We start from the raw sequence: 15,426 nt of genomic DNA, 5'->3' as shown, positions 1-15,426 counted from the left end.
TATGATTTCTCACCCTCTTTTACTTTCAAACTGCAACGCTTCTCGAGTAGAATGATACGAAAAAAGGCTCTCGTAAAGAAGTCTCGACACTGGTAGTAAACTTTTTGATAATCCTTTAGTTTTAATCCTCTTTCTGAAGCTTCGTATATCGTTCAGAAAAGTTTCATTCTCGTCATTCACATACCTACAATATATATATATTTATTTATGTGTTATATAAGTATACGTGTGCTTATCTATGCATAGTATTTTTTATAATAACTTTGATAATAATTTTTGAAATAAAAAATTTTTTTACTTAAACAATGAGATAACAAAAATTGGACAAAAAATAAAAAATTATTCAATCATAAATAGAAATAGAAAAATATAGGAGTGTGAATTGATAAGTTTTGGTGTCTAGCATAGAAACAATTTTTTTTTCTGTCAAAATGTTTTTATTTAAAAGAATAAAAGACATTTTTTTATACGAGTATATTTATTCATTTATTATTTTATCAAAATTTTCAAAACGAGATTAGAAGATTTTGATAAAATTAATAAATTTTGTACGCGTATTTTTACTTACGAATATACTATACGTATAACACATAAATTTCTGTTTCCATTAGATAATATTTATGAATAAACGTCTAATGGAAGGTTTTTTATGAAGAAAAACGTTTTATGGGTCAGAGCATTGGAAATTAGAGCTTCCTATGTAAATGTACAAGTTCTCTCTTATCTAAAGTAATTGCATGTCCCAAGCATCCTCTCTTTCTCCTTCTTTTTCACCAATTTTACCTGCTTACATGATTTATCAATTCGTAACAAACTTAGCTTACAATTAGAAGAGATAGGAAATGTAATTAAAATTACTTATTAAATTTCCATAACACTTACACATTTCTTTTTTTTAATCTTTTATCATATAATAATCTTATTGCTTATTCTAACTAAGTAAATTTATTTTTAATGTTGACTAATGACTTTTCACCTTTTTTGATTTATATTAAAGTATTGAAATATTAAAGTTTTAATTGAATTTATTATAACATCTAATTTTATATTCTGTTTTTTTAATTATTTTAAATATAAGAGGAATAAAATAAATATAATTCACGCGCGAAGAGTCAACACCTGGTTCCGTTGAATATTTTATTGATTTAAACTTCTAAGCGTTAGAAAAGTTAGTAGCCATCTGTTGTTTGCTATATTCTTTGAGGTTCACCGACGGATTACTTTCTCAGGGTCCATTCGTTATATAAAAGAGTATGGTCCATATGCAACGGAACAGAACCAGCAAGAGATTCAAGCAGCTTGCATCCGCATCGTGTGAAACGAAGACGGTCGTTGATTCGTCTAACAGCTGCATTTTCAGGGCCGTCTGCACCCTTTTTTTCTACATCTCTTAGTCTTTTTTTTTTGTTTCGTTGAAAGATTTATTGAAAATTTACGCGACAAGCCGAGTCTTGTTCATTTTTTATCGAACTGTGTTCGTATCATCGATCCGAGTATTTTTATTGTTATTCGATACTTTAATTTAGGAAATTGGGTTGAGATTTTAATTATGTATGAACAAGAAATTCATTCTCAATTGATTTTAATTTTGTTCTTCAATTTCTATTTCATTGAATATTCAATTTATTAATTAATTTAAAGGATTAGCTTTATTAGTTTATAGAGAAATAAGAATCTTTCATTTTTTGAGTTTTATATTTATAGATTTAATTATTTTAATAGATTTTTGTAATAGATAGAAATTATAATTAGATATACTTTAACATATTATTACTATAATATATTATAATAATCACGAGTATAATCGTGTTGACACATGCCAGTAATTGATACAATTATACGTATAGTGCAAATTGTTATAATTTTCTTTCATTTTCAATATTTTAATAAATATTAATTAAAATTATTTCATAAATTTTAATAACCACTTTCAATCTAATTAATTTAGCCATTGTAAAACAAATTAATTTATTGCATAAAAGAACTGATCAATAATTCGTTTTATATACAATATTAATAATTATCACTAATTGCAATATTAATATCAATTAAATTTATTTTACTAAAAAATGACTAACATATAAAATATTTTATCTTCATATATTAAATATGCCTTTATAAATCTAATTTATGATGGAAGTATTCAGCATATGAATAATGCGGCCCTGTATAATTAGTTTCTTTCTTTTTTACATATTTGCTCTTTTAAATCGAGTCAAAGTGTAGACACACTCATCCTATTATTTTATCTCTCTTCTTCTTTTTCTTCTAATTTAATTTTTTTTTTTTTTTTTTGTAAACACGTGGAACAAATTTAACAGTCTTTTAAATTAAAATTACTAATTTGAATTTGTACAAGAGAACTATTTCTAAATGCTTTCAGGAATGCATTTGAAATAAAATTAACATAAAACCATTGTATCATTTGATTCGTTTGGAGTACATGTTGTATTTATTTGAAAACAAATTGTTAGCTTTTAAACGTGATTAAAGATACGCGTAGGAAGAAATAGGAGAAGCGTAGAAAGGAGGATTTTAATTATTTGCTGTTGGTAGTACCAAGCCATGAAATGTCAGAAGTCACTCACAGCTGCTCCGTTGTGTTGAGAGATAAGGAATCGTCTGTCATGTAGGATTGCATGTCTTCAAATATATTTTTGTATTATATACATACATATACATATCAAATGTATGTATGTGTATGCATAAATTATATGTACAATACATTCTTGTAGGAGCATGTACGATACTTTACATATCGATTTATAGATAATATTGTTACCCCTCTAGTATCTAATTATTTAGGTTTCTTTGAAAAAATATGTAAAAGAAAAAGAAAAATAATATTTATCATTAAAATAAAAAAATTTGATAAATATTTGTTTGATTATAATTTTGTTACAAATTTAATTATCTTTGTGCAATTTTTTGATTAACGACACAAGTATTTGATTGCTATTAAAAGAGTAACTAATTTTAAATAAATAAATATTTGAAAAATACTATTATAATATTTATATTATTATTATTATTAATAAAATTATAAATGAATAAAATTATAAAAATATTATATAATATTATAAATTATATGTAATAATAGTATAATATTATACTATTATAGCAGACCCTAAACATTTATTTTCTAAATTATATAATTATTATTAAAATTAGTCACTTGTCAATTAAATTATAATATTAAATTAATTAACACGATTTTTCGTTATTAAAAATTAAAAATTAAAAATTAAAAATTAAAAATTACATAATTAACTTTCTATTGAAATTATTTAATTTAATATTTTTTTTTTATGGTCAAAAATATATAAGAGTTAATATGATTGGTGAGAACGTATAAGTAAATGACTAAATTTGTTCGAAGTTCGATAAGAATAAAGTAAAGAAGGTGGAGTGTGTCTTGAATTCAGAAGAACAATGCGGTCATGATAGGTATGGCGTATGTAACTACATGGCGTAGGGCCTCGCTAATCCGCCTCGTTAGATTTAGGCCGATCGATATAGACGGATATCGTGCTCTTATACGACACGTACCTACGACATTCTTCTCCCTGTACTTGTGTGTTCGTTTACACACGCTTATCTATACCTTTTTTCCTACATACACACAGATACAACATTCAAAGTACGACAAATACGATTCATATTAGTAGAATTCGTGTTGTTCAGCATTTTCTCAAAGTTCACTTATATTTTCTTTCTTGGAATACAATTTCACGGAATTACTAAACTATTATAATCGTGCACGGGAACGTGATGTAGAAGAAAATTTTATCCATTAGAAAATGATAACCTTCGAATGATTTATTTTCTATGTTAATCTTTTACATAATTTTGAAGTAGATTTGTTTTGTTTTGTTTCAATTCTTAAGACAATATATTAAAAATTAGAGAAAAATTATAATATAGAAATAGTGCTAATATTCATTTTATTCTTATTTACGAATTCTAAATTCAATGAAGATATCGTTTATCGATACGCATTGAGATATTTCGATACTGGAAGACTAAAGAACAAGCTTTGCGTGTTCGAAACGAATGCGATTAATAATTCGGTTTGATAGTCCGACAGGAGAGAAGCCGATCGTTTCGATTGAACGAGCAGATAGGCAGCCGTATATTCTTTCTACATGATTTCAATCAAATTCGATTAAATTTTATCTTTATATTTTATTTACAAGATTATCTCTCTAACTATCTATCTATTTATCTATCAGATCTTTTTTACTTTGCCATATTAATTATTTTATTTACTTGGTTAATATTGTTCTTTTTTTAAAATTAAATAAGTATAATTTTAAACTTAAATTTGATTCAAATAAATATCAATCTAGATTCTGTCGAGTATTACAAATTAATTTTTAATATTTTTTGATTAAAGAAGAAGTATATATAAAAATAATTAAAATAGTCTGCATTTTGAATTGGAATCTGATCTCTAATCTCCTTGAAGACATTTGTTGGTAGAGTATAACTGAAAGACGTGAACACCATAAGCCACAGTTTGTAGAACGGTATGTGCATAGCATATGCATATATGTATATGTATACACATATATGTATACAAGGTACAAGTGCCTAATGAGGAAGTGACGTTTCGTAGTGTTTGTACACACAAAGACACCGTAATGCCCTCTCGCATAGGCATGCAAGTTGTACATACGAAGATATTGTGTGATGCCGTTGGCATGCAAGGACGCGACCGAGCTCGCGTCGTTAGCCGAGAACATTATGCTCCAAATCTATATATATGTAGAACTATATAACCGAGATTATTATTTCATTGAATCCACGTTTCTATGACAACTTAAATATTAAACGTTTAAAATAGTTTTTTTTAAATATTATTTATCTAATATTCAATTTTTGTTCTACGATATTTCTATCTACGATATTATATCTAAGATATTTAGAAAATATATTTATAAAATACGATATTTCGTATTTTATATATTTTATAAAATTAAATAGAAAAATTTAAATATTAATATAAAATTTTTATATTTAGATATTTATAAAATGCGATATCTCGTATCAATCGAAATATGATTTTATTTTTATGGTTTTCATAATAATTTTTTTTGTATTTTCTGAGTAGAAATTAAAAAATAAATAATTTTCAATATAGCACAGGTACTTAGGTAGAAAGTTTCTGGATAATATATATAATCAATTATTATTTGTCAGGACTACCGTAGACTAATTTTTTTTTTTTATGACAGATTATAGAACCATAAAAACTTATAAAATTGCATAGTTTAATATCTTACAATTCTGTCTTGTACTAATATTAATTTATTTGAAAAACATTTATATGAAGCTCTTTCTCTTTCTCTTTCTCTTTTCTTTTAAATTAATTGACTCTATTTTGATTCAATTTTTTCTATTTGATACGAACAAAAGTATAGATAAATCAATTAGAAAATAATTTTTTTAATGTTCTAAAATTTATAATAATTAATATATCAAAGTATTTTTTAAAAATTCCATTAAAATTCATCTACGTAAGACATTTCAAATTTAGTACAATCTGTCGCCACCTGTTGGTATTTCAGAGAATCGCGTTTAAAAGACCAATTTCATTTCCTAATATTTTAAACGAGTATTTACCATTGATAAATCATTTTCAAATAATTACAATTAATTATTAATTTACGCGTATGAAACAATTACGATACTCTTATATTTGTCTTCAACGTTATAAAAAAAAAAAAAATATCAAAATTCTTATAATTAAAATTTACAATAATCCACCCTATCTAATATTCCTGTTCACTGTTCATTTTAATTTCTTCTTATTTTTCTGTTTAAAACTAAAAGAAAACAAAAAAATAGTGAAAGAGCATAAGAAAAAGTAAAGGATAGTTACTTGTGAAACGAATCATATAACTGAAGGGTGAGATTCTCTTTCCCCCTCTGGCTAACAAAGTTATCGTGGGCTCCTTTTCATCAAACGGACGGAAATACCAAGGCATCCTCCGCCCCACCACACCCCTTTCTTCTCCCTTTAGGAAAAAAGATCGAAGTCGAGAAGTATTCGGTTGTGAAACCTCGTCTTCTTTTCCTTTCTTTTTCCCTTCACCCCCTATCATTCTCTTTCTCTCTCTTTTTTCTCTCATCTGGGTCATGTTCCAGAACCGAGGACACACGATAAACTCCACGTTTATTCAACGTTCCTGAATCGATGTGCTTCCCGTTATCGTTATCAGTGACTAAATTGTCGGATGAGAAGGGAGAGGAGGGGTAGTAGTTCCCCCTTCTCTCTTTTTTTTTATCTTTCTTTCTATTTTTATTTTTTGCACAAAATTGACCTGTATTTGTGGAATCGGAATGAACAAAAATTAATACTGTCTATCTATATATATAGTATATATTGTATATACTTCGTTTCATTTAAATGATCTCGTTTAATGTAACGTAATTTAGAATGGATTGAAAATAGAGGGGTTTAAAGTAGGGTGAAAATGACTGATAAAGTGTTTAATATCATCGTTCTATGTGAAGTACAACGTTATACACATAATCCTATTTTCTCTATCACGAGTATATGTTTTTATTCATTCTTTATTTTTGTTTTACCTATATTTATTTAGTTTTTAATTTAAAAATAGAACAATCTAATTACGTGTAAATTAATTGTTTTGTATTTTTTCGTTAATTATAAATACCTGGAGAGCTGAAAAAAAATCTACAATTTAAAATTGCCATGTATAATAATATTATTAATTCTATTATTTAATATTGTATTAAATTCCTATTTGTGAAAGAGTAACATTTCAATATCAAATATAGGGATATAATTGTTAGATATTACTGTAATAAAATTTGATCGTAAAATTTGTCGTTAACTTTACAGTATAATAATTATAATAAAATGTAGATAAATGAACGTTAATCTAAAATAAACGTTTGTACTTTGATATATTCGAAATATTAATTATACAATGTTTAATAGTTCAAATATGTGCTTTATAAAATTTTTAAATGTTGTATACGCGCTCAGGATTAATTACTGAAATTATTCTGAGAAAAATCGTATTAGACAAAGTTATTCGTTATTCATTTAGAATGAAAGAAAAAAAAAAAAAATAAAGGGAACAAAATATAACTATAGGAGAAAATTTGAAATCGTTGGATTTAAAAAAGTCGCTAGAAAATACGAGCACGTTGAAAAGCTTATGTTCTCTTGACGTATAGGCGTAACGCGTATCGTGCCAAAATTGGCCAAGTTTACTGTACAATTTTTACCACTTGTCGACCTCTTGTTGCTCGCTGTTTACTTCCAACCAATTCTTCTCTCTCTCTTTTTCTTTTCCAAGCTTTTTAACTTGTAACACGATCGAATATAAAATTTATGCAATATTTCGTCAAAATAAAATTCATTTTTTATATTTATTTTCTTCTTCTTTTCTTTTCTTCAAAATAATTAAATGAAGTAATAAAAGAAAATTGCGTGGTAAAATGAACGAATAAAAATACTACGACTATAGGAATTTTCGATGGTAAGAGAAGAAAAATCTAATGATGAAAGTGGTAAAAAAAGTTACGTCGAAAAGAAGATTAATAAAATTTCAAGATAAGAATTTATGAAGAAAAAAAGGAATAGAAAGAATAAAATTGTGCCGAGAAAAGAAAAAGAAGAAGACTTTTTCCCTGGTTTAAAGAATGAACGCAATAAAAGAAAATTGTATTTATCAAAAAAAAAAAAAAAAAAAAAAGAAGTAAATAAAACCAACTCAACGGTAGGAATTTTTAGGGAGAAAATAATAATAAAAAGGAGAACAAAGTAAGCGAATATAAGTTAAAAAAAAATTGTTGCCGTTCTAAAAACTGACAATTCTATTATAAATAACGTAGTGACGTAAATAAAAAGTGTTTAAAAAAGAAAAAAATCTAAACGGCAATCTCGATTAAAAATCGCGATAAAATGGGGTAAAAACGTTGCCATGATTTATGACGAATATCGATTTTTTTACTTCCGTGAAAAGCTTCGATCGAGACAAAAAAAAGTGTGTATTGCTATGGAGAATAGATACACTTACTTGTCGAATGCATTCATTTTTTTCTCTCTCTCTCTCTTTCTCTCTCTCTCAGTTTTTCTTCTTTTTCACTCACTCTTATTATTTCCCTATTTTCTTTTGTTTTCACTATTTATCACGAACTAGAAGATATGCGATCTACAAAAAAGTGTTCACTAACGTGACATACACGCAGCAATTTCTAGTTCATTTTTGATTCTTTTGTCCGATATATTTCCCTACAGACACGAATATACACGCAAATATATATAGGTAGTAATATATAATCAAAGTTTTTAGTAGACGAACAAGAGAGAACGAGGAGAGTCAACCTGAAAACGTGAAATAAGGTGACAATATCGTTGTGTAGTTGTTTGACAACTTTGAAATTTTTACACATATTTTCTTTTGTTACTTTCTCTCTATCTCTTTCTTTTTTATTTATTAATTTATTCTCTGTGTGTCTCATTCTCTCTCATTGTTCTATCTTTAGTCTTTTTGATTTATTAAATCCCAGTAAGTTTCAGTCCACCTTTTTTTATTCGTATTGTTTTACTTTTTATTTTTTTGGTTCTTCTGGGGGGGTTTTTGTTCATAGACGGAATTAGGAAAACAAATAAACGAGATTTCATTAGTGATTGAAAGTTGAACGACCGCGGGTAGAATAAAATGTCTTGTTTTCGTGATGGTGCAACTCGCTATCGCGTTCGTTTCAAAGAATCGCAGGGAAGTCACGAAAACGGTCAGTCACGAAGGACTACTACTGTCGGCCCTTCTAACAAGTGCACTAAGAACTGGGTGAGTTTGAAATAAAAAAGAAAATTATCGACTACTTGTTTCCTTTTTCTTTTTTTTATTTTCTTTCCCTTTTTTAATCGGTTACAATCTCGAGGAAAGAAAAAAAAATTTGGACAAGTGGGAAGAGAGAGAATAAAAAATAATGTTAAATAAGTAACACAATAATGGAAGATCAAATCACGATAAACGTTCTTTTATAAACTTCGCTTTGTAATTATGAGAACTAAAAGAAACACTTCCATGGGTTTTTTTTTATCAAACATTATCAAAACAAAAAGAAAACTGATATCTAAGTGAGGAATGTAAAAGAAAAAGAGATAAGCGTTGAAACTGTTTAAAAACATTTACAAATTTTTTGTTAATAGAACTTTAATTAAAACTCGTTATTTCCAATATTACAAGGTCTTTATAACAAATTCCTTACAATTTCTAATTACCAATAAGAAAATTTGTTTATTAATTAGATTAACAAATGTTCGTAGTACTAGTTCTATTAAAAAAATACTCGTTATTTCCAATATTACAAGTTTTTCATAATAAATTTCTAATTGCAAATAAGAAAATTGGTTAATTATTAAGTTAACTTAATAATTCGTAGTACTTGTTCTATTAAAAAATTGATTTATTTTTATTTTGGAGGCATTGGAAAGGAGTAGAAAGTATTGGAAAAAATTAGTATAGAAATTTTAGAAACTTTTTTTAAATTCATGTTACCATAGTAGAAACATGCAAGTAACAAACTATACTACGATCGATGGTAAGAAAACTCGGTTGGTCGGATCTCGCATGTTTATGTTTAGTTCGTAGAACGTAAAAATAAGCAAAGTCTTTTTAAAGCTTGTGTACAAGAGCCTCCTCCAATCGTCGAAGTTATTATAACGCTCGAGTAGGTTTTACCAGTCCTAGAGAGAAGAAAATTCAATATTTCATCAAAGCAACACATTTCTCTATAAACAATTAAAAGAACTCGACCGATCGAAACATAAATTAATTCAACTAACTCAAAATTTTCTTGGATTAACTGGTTGTGTAATAATAAAACGTATCAAAGAATTTAGATTAATCGTAATAAAGTCTTTCGTGTAACTTGCTCAAGGACAATTTATTAATTACTATTGAGCAGAGATAATTTTAATATCTTTCTAAAGTATTTCTTAATTAATTTCGGTCTGCTACGTTAGAAATTTTCTTGCTTATCGTTGTCGAGTATATGAACAAAGAGAAAGAGAGAAAGATAAAGATAGATAGATAGATATATAGATAAATAGATAGAAGATCTTGGTAGAAATTTTCTAAATTAATTTCAGACTTCTCGAGTGTTGCGAAAACCATCTTAATGTATTCTCATTTTTATCTTTCTTTCTCTCTCTTCATTTTTCATTAAAGAAAGTCAGCTTTGCTCGTAGATTCGATAACGCCCTAAGCTATTTCCTTTTTATTGATTATTGTGCTTCTTTTAAATATGTATGTATATATATATATATATTAGATCTGTTAGAATCTGATGAGATCGAACTTAAGAATTGGCTCATAAAATATAAAAAGATATAGGATAGTAATTTTAAAAAATATTAATTCTTTCTTAGAAGAAATATTCACTTATTAATTTAAACTAGTAATTTTTTAATATTAAGGATTTCCTTCAAAATTTATAGAATTATTAATTATATAATATAAAAACTATAGAATTTCTGATATTACAAGCTTTTTTTTTTTTTTTAAATGTTCTAGGATTTGTAATTATTTTAAAAAGAAAAGAAATGTTATTTACTAGTTAAATTAGTCACGTCACTGTCAATCAATAAAAATAGTGATATTTATTTTATTTTATAAACTTAGTAATTGTTAAACAAGATAAAAAACATTTTATAGAAACAGTAAAAACTATTTTAACAAATTGTAAAATGTATTTTCGAAATATTTCAAAACATGTTTATGTAATTTAGTTCGAACAACAATATTGTTCTCGTCTTCAATTATGATTTACTTTCATTTAACAAAATGTACGATTTCGATCACGTACTTTTAAACAAAATATAACATTTTCAATAATAAATGAACATTTATCGTACTTTTAAATTTTCCATTGTATTTTAGAAATATTTTCATGAAAACTCGTGTAAACTCGTTACGATAACGGATAAAGTTTAATAATACAATAAACATAATCCCTGATTCGAATGACGTCAATTCTATTTAGAGAGAAGGTCCGTACAATATAGTATAATGTTGCTAGAAGGTATAGTTGATTACAAATCAACGAAAAATCTCTCTGTTTTTCTTTTCAACGAACGTACAAGGAGAAAATGTAAGAGAGTTTTGTAGCCGAAGGAGAAAGAAATAAAATGAAAGAAAAAAAGTTACGGCGAGAAAAGATAAAAAAAAAAAAAGAAGGAAGGAATGGAAAGGGATGGAAAGGTTTCTTGTACTCGCTCGATAAAGTTGAGCTTCTATTTTCTCTCTTTTTCTCTCTCTCTCTCTCTCTCTCTCCTATCTCTATTTATTCTCACTATCCACCCTTCTTTCGTACTCCGAAAATATCAGAATTTTTATCTACACGATTCTACCCTACTCGTTCTTACTACCCTTCTCGTTCTTTCAGTTTAACCGTCTCTTTCATTCTTTCGCAAAATGTATGCATTATCCTTGTACACATATACAAATATACATATATACAAATACAGTTTTACAGATTGAAAATTCCTAGCATTGTTAAACTATACGAAACACCGACAACTTGTAGACGGCTGATATTGATTATCAGTTATTTCCAGTGTCCTCCATGGGATTACGTAAGGTTCGATCCGTTCAACTGTTAGAACGTAAACTTTATGAACGAACGTTGATCGTGAAAAATGGCTTACGATTTTTTTTTTATTTTTATACTTCTTTCTTCTTTATATTCCTCCCTTGACATATTTGTTTGTCTAGTTATTTTTTTTTCTAACAAATCATTCTTATTACTTTAGTTATAATTAATGATTTCAGTAATTTGTTAAGAAGCTTGTAATGTTTTAAAAAATTACTGTAAATCTTCATGTTTATTTTTTTTATAGAAATTGAGTAATTTAAAATATATTTTAGAAAAAATTATAACACACATTAACACTTTAATGGCCGCACGTGTACGCAGTCAAATGTCGTCAGGGGCCTGGCAATATTTTTCAAGAATTATTTAAAAAAAAACTTTATTGTTCTTCACGAAAAAATTAACATAAAACAAAAAACAATTTAACAACAAATTTAATTTTATATAAAATTTTAAATATATATAAATTTATAAATAAAATAACGACTAATGTTCCGGATATCACACAAATTTTCTGTGAACGGCGATTAAAGTGCTAAACATTTTACTAGTTTTTAAATTTATAAATAAACAAGGAAAAATTGTAGAAATATTACAATTAATATATTATTTGATTTATTCTATTATTCCATAAAATTTATTTTTTAAAATCAAATAAAGTTAAATTTATTAACACTTTAATGGCTGTACGTCTACGCATAACGTCGCTAGGGGTCGGGGTAATATTTTTGAAAAAGTAATTTAGAAAAACTTTATTACATTCACGAAAAAATAAACAGTAAAAAAAACAACAACAACAATTTAACAACAAATTTAATTTTATATAATTTTAAATAGATAAAAAGTTATAAATAAATAACGGCCAATAATAGTTGTTCCGGCTATCACACACATGTTGCGTGAGCTGCCATTAAGGTTAATATAATTAACAATCAGTGTCTATTTATGATTCGTTAAAAAATCAAATTTATTATAACACTAGATATACCATCATTTTCAGTATACCTATTTCTACCACACTAGTCAAAATGACTGGTGTATACAAAAAAATGCTTTTTAAGGCTTCCAGTCTTTATTTACTTTTAAAAAATAACAAAACATGTTAAACAATAATAATCTTAATAGATAAATGTATTTATAGATTTTTAAATAATAAAACGCTTAATTATTTACAGAAATTAAATGTTACATGAAGTAGAAATTTTGAATTAAAATGGCCCGACCAATCAAAATGACTGCACTGGTATATCTAGTGATAATATTACATAGAAAAATAAAATTCAACATAAAATTATTCTACTTCTTTTTTCTTTATCTAACTATTTGACAAACCCCGATGACATTCCTCTTGCTGACTGGTCAAAAAAAGAAAGAGGGAAAAAAAGCGTCTGTTTGGCCAGCGGATTTTCCGGAAGTCTAGGGACTAAAAGTGTCGTTCGATCGATACCTGCTACTTCCTTCATTCTCGTAAGTGAGTAGGAAGAGTTCGATCGAAGGACGAAATAGAGGAAAAAACTGTGGGAAGACCCCCAAAAAAGAAAAAGATACACACACATACATATACCCACATAGGTACACATCCATAGAAAGAAATGGAGATAGAAATGAGGAGACATTTCAAACGGAAAACGTTGGTTCTTTTGGCACGTTATAAAAGTTCTACTACGTGACCAACGTTTGTAGAGAAGGGTGGGTGGGTAAAGGGTGAGTAAAAGGGTGACGGATGAAATGAGGGGAAAGAAAAAGGGTAAGAACACGCAAAGTCCGAAGAGCTGAAATTCTCGACATGTTCCATGGGAGTCTTATGAATGAGAAGACTCAGCCAACTTTTACAACCCCCCTCTTCCTACCTTCTCCCTTCCTTATCTTTCTCTCCTTTTCTATACTTTACTATTTTTCTTATTTCTTTTTTTGTTGATTTCTCTCTGACGTTTTCCTCGTTGTTGAAAGAGCTTTACTCCGATATCGGCCCACTTAAATGGCTCGTGGTAAGGTTCCCTATGTTCTTGGTGAAATACTTGGAATTACTATACACAGATATATATATAGAGAGAGAACTATGTATCTAGTTTCTGTTTTATCTATAGCATTTTCCGTGAAATTACAGTTCCAATAGTATCGTACTAAGATTTCCTGTAAACAATTTTTCTACCCCCTTTCTTTCTTTTATTTCATACTCGTAGTATTGATCTAAAAATGATACATTCATCGATTACAATTATTGGTTATAATTAATAATTTAAATCAGTGGTTTTTCTTTCCCAGTCGATGATTATTTTTTACTGCAGTTTTAAAAATCCTCGATTTGATATTTTTTTTTATTGATTACGATATTTCATTTGAATTGATTAAAAGTGATTAATTTTAATCATGACGATGAAAGTGAGAAAATAAATGTTTCTTGAAATTTATTGTTTTTTCTATATGAAATTACATTTTCGAATTGTTTCGAAGATAGAAAAGACAAATTGTGATTAATTCATAAAACAAAGATTAGATTTAAGGTAGAATAGTCCATGTCATCGTTTCATTAGAGTTGGGCCAACCTAAAAGTTGTAATTATACGAGCGATAGTTCACGTACTTGACGTTAGTATGTGTGTGCATGCTGCTGCTTTTACGAGCTTTGCCATTTTATCGTTCCCGTTATCATAATTCACACTTGGACTGCTGCTCGATTAGAAATATTGTCTCATGCTCGTATTTCAAACATTGTCTGATATATTAAAGCTTTTTTGATTTAATTATAATTATTAAATAATTCATTCATTCATTATCAAAAAATAATTATTTGTATTAAAATAAATTAGTATGACATAAGTTGATGAGAAGATCTTTTGATCGTCTAAAAAAAAGAAAGATGAAAATAAAGAAAGAAAGAAAGAAAGAAAGAAAGAAAGAAAGAAAGAAAGAAAGAAGGAAAAATGAATAAAACGGGTCGATTGCCAGCACGTTTAATCTTTTCCTCTAAACTTCTATTTTTATTGGTCGCGACCGTCCTCAAGGACGTCTCTGCGCTCCTTCAAATGATTTATTTTTATGTCCTGGCACACATACCCGATTTCCTCTTCAAAGGACGCCTTCGTACGAGTTATCGAGATAATTAAGAGACTTCGAGCTAGATTAAAATATCTTGAATATCTATGTTTTCTTATACATCAAATATTTTCATTACTTTATTATTTTAGATATTAAAAAAAAGGAAAATAATATTCCTTAAAATCAATAATTATATGAATATTCATACGATCTTACTTTCTAATTCGTTTATTTTTAATATCAACGAGAATACCAAAGTAGATTACAAAAGTTTCATTTAATTAATTACAAAAGATAAACGAAGATACTTAAATCGAATTTTAACTTTTCTCTGTAGTTAGTTGGAAAGAATAAAAAAAAAACAAAATAGGGATGGCTTACTTAATTGCGATAAGATCTAATTAACTCTTTATTATTTTCTAGTTTTTTTTTTCAAGATTTTAAATGAATTACGAAAGTTACGATATTATCCTTATACTAATATAATTATAAAAATAAAGTAACAATTATAAACTAAATTTACATTAGAAAAACAAAAAATATATACATATATATATATGCACGTAAATTTATATATAAATGTATTAGTTGTTATAGAAGAGTTAAGATCAGTAATAGAAGGTTAACACATTCTAAATCATCGTTTGAGCTAACCCAATGGAAATTGATTGTTAAATCGTGTCTATCTATACCTGGGGAGAGATCTTGGCCGATCTTCGGATTTAACGTTTACCGAAAATAGGAAAAA

General features: G+C 27.1%; 1 protein-coding gene across 4 annotated transcripts in view; it reads left to right on the top strand.

Annotated features, from left to right (window-relative positions):
• brp (ELKS/RAB6-interacting/CAST family member bruchpilot) overlaps positions 1 to 15,426 on the top strand; it is a 71,826-nt gene that overhangs the window by 6,179 nt on the left and 50,221 nt on the right. The gene's annotated exons all lie outside the window — the stretch shown is intronic.

Source organism: Polistes dominula, unplaced genomic scaffold, assembly GCF_049000335.1.
Source record: "Polistes dominula isolate Pdom_NZ unplaced genomic scaffold, Pdom_raw_medaka contig_20, whole genome shotgun sequence".
Lineage (NCBI taxonomy): Eukaryota > Metazoa > Arthropoda > Insecta > Hymenoptera > Vespidae > Polistes > Polistes dominula.
This window is presented reverse-complemented; position numbering and strand designations above follow the sequence as displayed.